Source organism: Macaca thibetana, chromosome 7, assembly GCF_024542745.1.
Source record: "Macaca thibetana thibetana isolate TM-01 chromosome 7, ASM2454274v1, whole genome shotgun sequence".
Taxonomy (NCBI): domain Eukaryota; kingdom Metazoa; phylum Chordata; class Mammalia; order Primates; family Cercopithecidae; genus Macaca; species Macaca thibetana.
Genome location: NC_065584.1, coordinates 89,595,624 through 89,604,464, shown reverse-complemented (window position 1 = coordinate 89,604,464; position 8,841 = coordinate 89,595,624). Strand labels below are relative to the sequence as shown.

At 53.4% G+C, this 8,841-nt stretch overlaps 1 pseudogene; it reads right to left on the bottom strand.

The window, feature by feature from the left end:
- Nucleotides 1–3,274: 3,274 nt before the first annotated feature.
- On the bottom strand, nt 3,275–7,377 carry LOC126959220 (YLP motif-containing protein 1-like; annotated as a pseudogene).
- Nucleotides 7,378–8,841: the final 1,464 nt, after the last annotated feature.

The window sequence follows — 8,841 nt, the reverse complement described above, 5'->3', positions numbered from 1 at the left end:
TGATCAACTTAATTTATGTTAATTTAAAAACATAAATAACGCTTGAGCTGATGAATGCGCTCACTACGTTGACTGTGGTGATGGTTTCCTGGGGGTCTACCTATGTCAAAGCTACCAAATTGTACACTTCAGATAGGCATGGCTTGTTCTATGTTGATTATACCTCAGTGAGGCTGTTTAAAAAATAAAGGCAAGAGCCACCATTTGAATTTAGTGAAAAGGTGGATGTGGAAGCGTCCACACAGAACCATGAGCCCCATTTAGCCAGTGATTCTGTGTGGATGATGTGATTGGCGTTTGGGAGAGCAGGTCAGTAGTAACAGGCCAGGGCAGGGCACATCCCTCTCCCCCGGGCCCTTCCTGGGCTTCTTTCTCACCTTCCTTTTGTCCAGGGATCTTCCAGTCCCTGGTGGGTGTCAACAGCTCCCACCTGAAGAAGCAACACCCAGGGAGATCCTGTGTCCCAGAGGCCTCTCTCGAAGCAAAAGGCATGGGGAGACACACCCACATCCCTCCTTCCCTCCTCTATGCAGCCCCTCTGTCCTCTGAGAGAGGACTGCTGGGAGTGGCTGCTCACCACTGCAGCCGTTCCCAGGGGTTCTCAGGGCTCTGTTTCTGAAGCGCACAGTGCACACATCAGTAACAGTATCTACCAAATAACTTATCTAAAGAGATAAAGGAAAACAACTCTTTTTTTGTTTGTTTGTTTTTGAGACGGAGTCTCGCTCTGTTTCCCAGGCTGAAGTGCAGTGGCGCGATCTCGGCTCACTGCAAGCTCCGCCTCCCGGGTTCATGCCATTCTCCTGCCTCAGCCTCCCGAGTAGCTGGGACTACAGGTGCCCGCCACCACGCCCAGCTAATTTTTTTGTATTTTTAGTAGAGACGGGGTTTCACCGTGTTAGCCAAGATGGTCTCGATCTCCTGACCTTGTGATCTGCCCACCTCGGCCTCCCAAAGTACTGGGATTACAGGCATGAGCCACCACACCTGGCCAAAGGAAAGCAGCTCTTAAGCTAGAAACAAAAGGTCACCTCTGTAGGGCAATCTCTATCCGCCCTGCCCCTGCTCATTCAGCCCCTCTGATGGGCCAGGCCCGCCACCAGCCAGAGGGGTTGCAGTGTTGGGCAGGCCTCTCCATTCTGGTCACAGTGGCAGCCTGGGATCCCTGCTCTCCATCTCCCTAATGAACTGTGATTCTCCTGGAAAGCATCTGTTTTCACAAAATGTAACCACAGAGGAGTGGGCGAATGCAGAGGGAGGGCCAGAGGAGCTCCCTGGGAAGGCGCCGGCAGTGCCCTCAAGGCGGGTTCACCCCTTCTGCAACCAGGCCTGCAAGGAGAGACAGGCAGGTCTCAGGCTGCAAGGCATACTGAGGCCTCCAACGGCCAGAGGGAGCTGACCCGCTTGCTCACCCTGGCTGGGCACCACACCCTGGCACATCCCACAGCACATCCATAGCACTCTATGTCGTGGGGAGGCTTACCCTGCTGTTCCCTGGAGCTGGTCCCCTCTTAGGGATGGTGTGCTCTTACCAGGGCCATGGGACCCTCCTCAGGGGTCCTGGCTTTGCGAGGAAGAAAAAAAATTTGTCTTCTACCTTCTTATGTTCAGTGACTGAAGTCCTGCAAATTAAACTGACAAAAGGCAATTAACAAGAGAAAAGAACAGATTTAATTATATACATATGCAGGGGCATTCACAAAGAAATGTGACTCTCTGAGGTGGTTAGCATTTGGGGCCTGTGTAACATCTTAACAAAGAGCCATAAATTGTGGAGATGTGGCCAGGTGCAGTGGCTCACGCCTGTAATCCCAGCACTTTGGGAGGCCAAGGCGGGCAGATCATGAGATCGGGAGATTGAGACCAGCCTGACCAACATGGTAAAACCCCGTCTCTACTAAAAATACAAAAATTAGCTGGGCATGGTGGCACATGCCTGTAATCCCAGCTACTCAGGAGGCTGAGGCAGGAGAATTGCTTGAACCTGGAAGTCAGAGGTTGCAGTGAGTCGAGATTGTGTCACTGCACTCCAGCCTGGGCGACAGAGCAAGACTCTGTTTAAAAAAAAAAAAAGTGGAGATGATGTGACAAGACAAAGGAAAAATGTTTTTGAGCTTCTAGGGATGGCAAATGTGGAAAGGGGAACATATGGGGGAAATAATGGAAGATAAGGGTTATTTTATTAAAGGTTATGACTATCCAATTTGGTGCCATCTCCAGTGATGAGTTGTGGCTTCTTTCTGGTACAGGAGAAGGGAGGGGGAACCCTTCACAAAAATGAATTTCTGGGCCAGGCACCGTGGCTCATGCCTGTAATCCCAGCACTTTGGGAGGCCAAGGCAGGTGGATCACTTGAAGTCAGGAGTTCAAGACCAGCCTGACCAACACAATGAAACCCCATCTTTACTAAAAATACAAAAATTAGCCTAGTGCGGTGGTGCATGCTTGTAATCCCAGCTACTTGGGAGTCTGAGGCATGAGGATCTCTTGAACCCAGGAGGCAGAGGTTGCAGTGAGTCGAGACTGCTCCACCGCACTCCAGCCTGGGTGACACAGTGAGACTCTGTATTTTAAAAAAAAAAAAAAAGATAAATTTCTGCCCTCCCTTGAGGCAGATGGGAGCATGGGGAGTAGAGAGCTTTTTCTGCATCTGGCTGTTTCTCAATTGCCTTCAGCTCAAAATAATCCTTATGCCAAGGGGGCATCCTTTGGGGTGGCATATTCTGATGCTTTCACACTCCTGCCTCAGAGCCTGTGATCTCCCCATCATTCTGCCTTTGCTCCAGAAAGCCGTGCATGATGGTGCTGGGAGTCTGGCCACAGAGATGAGATTCCCAGCTTTGCCTGTCATCAGGGATGACATCTCAGCCAAGGCCAGCCCCCTTCCTAGGCCTCGGTTTCCTCTTCTGTAAAGCAGAGAGGAGCATGGTGCCTACCTCCTGGGGGGCAGTTAAGAGCACTCCACAACAAGATAAGGTGAAATAACAGCCTGTGTGCACCAGGTTCTCCTTATATACTAGCTAGACGCTTCAGACAGAAAGCTACATTACAGAAAGGGACAGTGATGTTCAAAGTGACTTCTGAGCCATGTAGCACATCACCCCCAAACACTGCCATGGATATTCTCTCACTGAATCCTTATAATTATTTTCTTTTATGGATGAGAACAGGAGAGCTTAGAGACATTTGATGCCTGGCCCAGGTTGCATAGCCCACGCCATGGCTCAGGCTCCCAGTCCTGCGCTGTCTCGAACCTGGGCTACCCTGCAGTGGCTCACTGAGAGGGTGAGTCCTGCTGTTCTGTGGATGGTGCCTGCAAGCCCCAGGGAGGTGTGGACAGAGGTGAGTTTTGCAAAGGGGTGGTGTTGCCCAGATCAGGGCTCCATATGGGCACAGGGAGTTCTGGAAGGTTGGAAATTCCCCAGAAGACAAGCTGAGGAAGGGAGACAGCAGCAAGGCCAGGAGGGAGGCCAAGGAGGCAAAAGACGACAGGATCAGAAAAAGGCAGGCAGGAGGCCAGGGCCGGCTGCAGCAGAGGGGCAGATTCTGTGAGGCCAGCTGCTGAGGGTGCAGGATGCAGAGCTCGATGAGACCCAGGATGGTCAGTGCAGAAAGCCCGTGCCCCAGAGAACTGGAGGAGGCCTGGCGCATCTCCACTGCTGGCAACTCCTTAGAGGCACTGGCTCAGCAGGAAGAGGAGGCCAGCCAGACACCGGGGCAGGTGGGGTGAGCACACAGGGAGCAGCGGGGAGCCAGACGGGGGGAGAAAAAGAAGCTGGCGCTAACCATGGGCAGAGTATCCTCACATTTGGTCAGCTACACGTGGACGAGGACACGTGGCTGTCAGGTCTGGTGATCCCAAGCTCTGGGGAGGGCTGGAGCACAGGGGGCTCTCTCACTGCTGGTGAGAAGAGAAACTTCCCGGCCACGCAGGGGCAGCGTCTGCAGCACCTACCAAAGTGAAGAAACCCAGTTCCACCCCCAGGTACATTTCTGACAGGCACTGTGCACAGGTGCACCTGGAGACAGGATATTTATGGAGCAACCTTCCTAAGAGCCAAAGATCAGAAGCAACCCCAAGTCCATCAATAACAGAAGAGAGAAAGCAATGATTGTGTTCATGTAATGGGCCATGCACGGAACTGCAATAAGAAATGAGCGAAGACCAGGCAATGAAATAGAAGGATCCCCCAAACACGCTGAGCAAAAGAAATCAGACGCTGACGAGGACATGCCCAGTGATCCCAGGGGCAGAAAGAGGCCCAACTCAACTCTGGTGCTTAAGTGAGTTGCCCCAGGTCCCAGGGCTGCTCACAGGCACTACTGACTTTCAGCTCAGGCCAGTGTCAACCTGAGTGTGTGTGTGTGTGAATGTGTGTGTGAGTGTGTGTAAGGGTGTGAGTGTGTGTGACTGTGTGTGTGACTGTGTGTGTGAATGTGTGTGAGTGTGAATGTGTGTGTGAGAGTGTATGTGTGTATGTGAGTGGGTGAGTGTGTGAGTGTGTGTCAATGCATGTGAGGGTGAATGTGTGTGTGGGACAGTGTGAGTGTGTGAGTGTGTGTGTGTCAATGCATATGAGGGTGAATGTGTGTGTGGGAGAGTGTGTGTGGGTGGGTGGGTGTGTGTCAATGCGTGTGAGGGTGAATGTGTGTGTGGGAGAGTGTGTGGGTGGGTGGGTGTGTGTCAATGCCTGTGAGGGTGAATGTGTGTGTGGGAGAGTGTGTGAGTGGGTGGGTGGGTGAGTGTGTGTCAATGCGTGTGAGGGTGAATGTGTGTGTGGGAGAGTGTGAGTGGGTGGGTGGGTGTGTGTCAATGCATGTGAGGGTGAATGTGTGTGTGGGAATGTGAGTGGGTGTGGGTGTGTGTGTGTCAATGCGTGTGAGGGTGAATGTGTGTGTGGGAGAGTGTGAGTGGGTGGGTCAACACGTGTGAGGGTGAATGTGTGTGGGAGAATGTGTGAGTGGGTGGGTGGGTGTGTGTCAATGCGTGTGAGGGTGAATGTGTGTGTGGGAGAGTGTGTGAGTGGGTGGGTGGGTGAGTGTGTGTCAATGCGTGTGAGGGTGAATGTGTGTGTGGGAGAGTGTGAGTGGGTGGGTGGGTGTGTGTCAATGCGTGTGAGGGTGAATGTGTGTGTGGGAGTGTGAGTGGGTGTGGGTGTGTGTGTGTCAATGCGTGTGAGGGTGAATGTGTGTGTGGGAGAGTGTGAGTGGGTGGGTCAACACGTGTGAGGGTGAATGTGTGTGTGGGAGAATGTGTGAGTGGGTGGGTGGGTGTGTGTCAATGCGTGTGAGGGTGAATGTGTGTGTGGGAGAGTGTGTGTGAGTGGGTGGGTGGGTGAGTGTGTGTCAATGCATGTGAGGGTGAATGTGTGTGTGGGAGAGTGTGAGTGGGTGGGTGGGTGTGTGTCAATGCGAGGGTGAATGTGTGTGTGGGAGTGTGAGTGGGTGTGGGTGTGTGTGTGTCAATGCGTGTGAGGGTGAATGTGTGTGTGGGAGAGTGTGAGTGGGTGGGTCAACACGTGTGAGGGTGAATGTGTGTGGGAGAATGTGTGAGTGGGTGGGTGGGTGGGTGTGTGTCAATGCGTGTGAGGGTGAATGTGTGTGTGGGAGAGTGTGTGAGTGGGTGGGTGGGTGTGCGTCAATGTGTGTGAGGGTGGATGTATGTGTGGGAGAGTGTGTGAGTGTGTGTGAGTGGGTGAGTGGGTGGGTGAGTGTGTCAATGCGTGTGAGGGTAAATTGTGTGGGAGTGTGAGTAGGTAAGTGGGTGGGTGTGTGTCAATGCGTGTGAGGGTGAATGTGTGTGTGGGAGAGTGTATGAGTGGGTGAGTGGGTGAGTGGGTGAGTGGGTGGGTGAGTGTGTCAATGCGTGTGAGGGTAAATTGTGTGGGAGTGTGAGTGGGTGAGTGGGTGGGTGTGTGTCAATGCATGTGAGGGTGAATGTGTGTGTGGGAGAGTGTGAGTGTGCAAGTGGGTGAGTGGGTGGGTGAATGTGTGTCAATGCGTGTGAGGGTGAATGTGTGTGGGGGAGAGTGTGTGTGGGTGGGTGAGTGTGTGTCAATGCATGTGAGGGTGAATGTGTGGGAGAGTGAGTGTGTGGGTGAGTGGGTGGGTGAGTGTGTGTCAATGCTTGTGAGTGTGTATGTGTGTGTGGGAGAGTGTGAGTGTGTGTGAGTGGGTGAGTGGGTGGGTGTATGTCAATGCGTGTGAGGGTGAATGTGTGTGTGGGAGAGTGTGAGTGTGTGAGTGGGTGAGTGGGTGGGTGTGTCAATGCGTGTGAGGGTGAATGTGTGTGGGGGAGAGTGTGTGTGTGTGAGTGGGTGAGTGGGTGTGTGTCAATGCATGTGAGGGTGAATGTGTGTGGGGGAGAGTGTGAGTGTGTGTGTGTGGGTGAGTGGGTGCGTGTGTGTCAATGCGTGTGTGAATGTGTGTGGGAGTGTGTGTGTGTGTCAATATATGTGTGAGTGTGAATGTGTGTGAGAGAGTGTGTGAGTGTGTGAGTGGGTGTGTGTGTGAATGTGTGTGAGTGTGTGTGAATGTGTATGAGATAGTGTGTGTGTGAGAGAGTGTGTGAGTGGGTAAGTGTGTGAGTGTGTGTCAACGTATGTATGAGTGTGAATGTGTGTGTGAGAGTGTGTGTGAATGTGTGATTGTGTGTGTGTGAGTGTGTGTGAGTGTGAGCATGCAGGTGTGTGTTCTGTGCTGATGTTAGGTTAGGCAGGGCTGTCTCATCAGGCCTCCAGCACAGCTGTTAGGGGCTGAATTGTGTTTCTCCCAAATTCATGCACTGAGGCCCTGAACCCCCAATTCCTCAGAATGTGACTGTATTTGGAGACAGGGCCTTTAAAGAGGCAGTTAGGTTTAAATGGGGTCGTTAGAGGCCCTAACATGATCTGACTGGTGTCCTTACAAGAAAAAGAGATTAGGACACAGACAGGCACAGAGGAAGGATCACATGTGGACATGGAGAGAGGGTGGCTGTCTGCAAGCCCAGGATGGTCTCAGAGAAACCAACCCTGCTGATGCCTTGATTTTGGGCTTCCAGCTTCCAGAGCTGTAAGAAAAATTAAGCTGTTGCTTAAGCCTCCCATTCTGTGGTATTTTGCTATGGCAGCCTGAGCTGGCTGAGACACCAGCCTCCAGTCCTTCAGGGCTGGGAAGTGAGTGGGTCCCACATTCCTTCTCGTCCTCTCCAGCCCACCCTTAACAAAGGTTTTGCCCCAGGGAGGAGCCTCACAGGTCACCTGGCCAGATGGCCTCTCTAGACCCAGGTGAGGATCGGCCTGCTCGAGCTCACATGGCCCCTGGTCGGCCTGCTGCCATCCCTGAGGAAGAAGGCTTCATGTGACGGGGTGGGGAGCAGACCTGGGTGGGCGTCATGAGCCCACAGAGAAAGATTCTCCATCATAGCTACACAGTAGAGTCCTGAAACTCAAAAACATGCCCCTGCTTGGGTCTCCCCAGAGCAATTAAGGCAGAACCAGGGAATGGCGTCCAAGCCCATGCGCTCGCTTTGTAACTTCCCCTAATGTGCAGCCAGAGCTGCGGCGCCCACTGAAGGGGCATCACGGACACCTGGAGGCGGCTGTGGCTCCTGCCGCCTGGGTGCGCTTCTAGTGCTGGTCGAGCGTGCTCCTGATGCCAGCCTGTAGGCTTCCCTCCGTCTTATTGCTAAATCCTCCTTGAGCAATCGATGCCATCCACCTGACTTTCCCGGAGAAACCCCTCTGTGACTTTGCTCTCCATATGGAAATTGTGTGCCGTTTCTGTTGTCACTGATTTCTCCAGACATGTTGAACACGGGCTCGGGTCCCTCCCAGCACCACACCTGTTGCCTTCCCCACACACCCAGATGGGATGAGGTCAGCTGCTCCGGAAGCCATGCAAGAGCCCAACGTGCCCAGGCTCCAGCTTCCCCCACACGACTGCACCCAGCGCCAGGCTGGGGTGGTGTCCATGCAGAGGCGGCAGCTGCTGTGGGGAGCCAGGCAGTCCGGGGTCTAAAGCATGGCCCTGCCACTGACTAGTGGAGTGGTGGGGGTCAAGCAGCCTCGCCCAGTGAGCCTCAGTTGATTCCTGTGTAAAGTGGACCAGCGACACCCAGACCCTGGCTTTGATACAGGAGATGTGGTATGTGCCTGGGGCAGGCAGCAAGAAGCCGGGAGAGGCCTTTGTTACTTTATCTTTTGCCTCTCTTGCCTTGCACCCTTTTGGCATCCTGTGATCAGAGGAGATTCCGATGTTGCTAAGGAGGCTTCAATCACAGGGATCTCCCCTGGCGGTTCCCTGCCAATCTCTGGAAACTCCCTCTCCTGCTTTTCCTTCTGAGAATCTCCAGAGTCAGTTCGTGCAAGGCTCTGCCAACCTCCAAGCATGCCCCAGGGCTGGGATGAGAGGGAATGGGGAGGGAAGGGGCTCTGCGCAGGTGGTTGGGCCACTCATCTCTCTGCTCCTGCTGCTTCCCCTGCAGCAGTTCGGGATCCCACCAAGGGGCTGCACACTGCACCTTGCCTTCTTGCTCACCGGCATCGGATGCACCAGAAGGAAGCAAGCTCAGCACTGCCCACATGCTGGGCCTTTGTGTGAATTACAGAAGGCGCCCCTCTGGGCAGCACCAGCCCCTGGCATGGCATGGCAAAAGTGGCATGGGCTGGATTTCAGGTCCAATTTGCCTCCTAGCTGGGCACATTTGGCTCAACACAACTACACAACTGAACAGAACAACCCTGAAGACAATTGCCATTCAGTCATCACCCAGAGAAACCATTTATAGCAAGGGAAACAGCAGCTCACTGCAAAGCCTGATTCTGCAGTGTCTCTTCCCAAGCCTTGCATCTGGAGCAT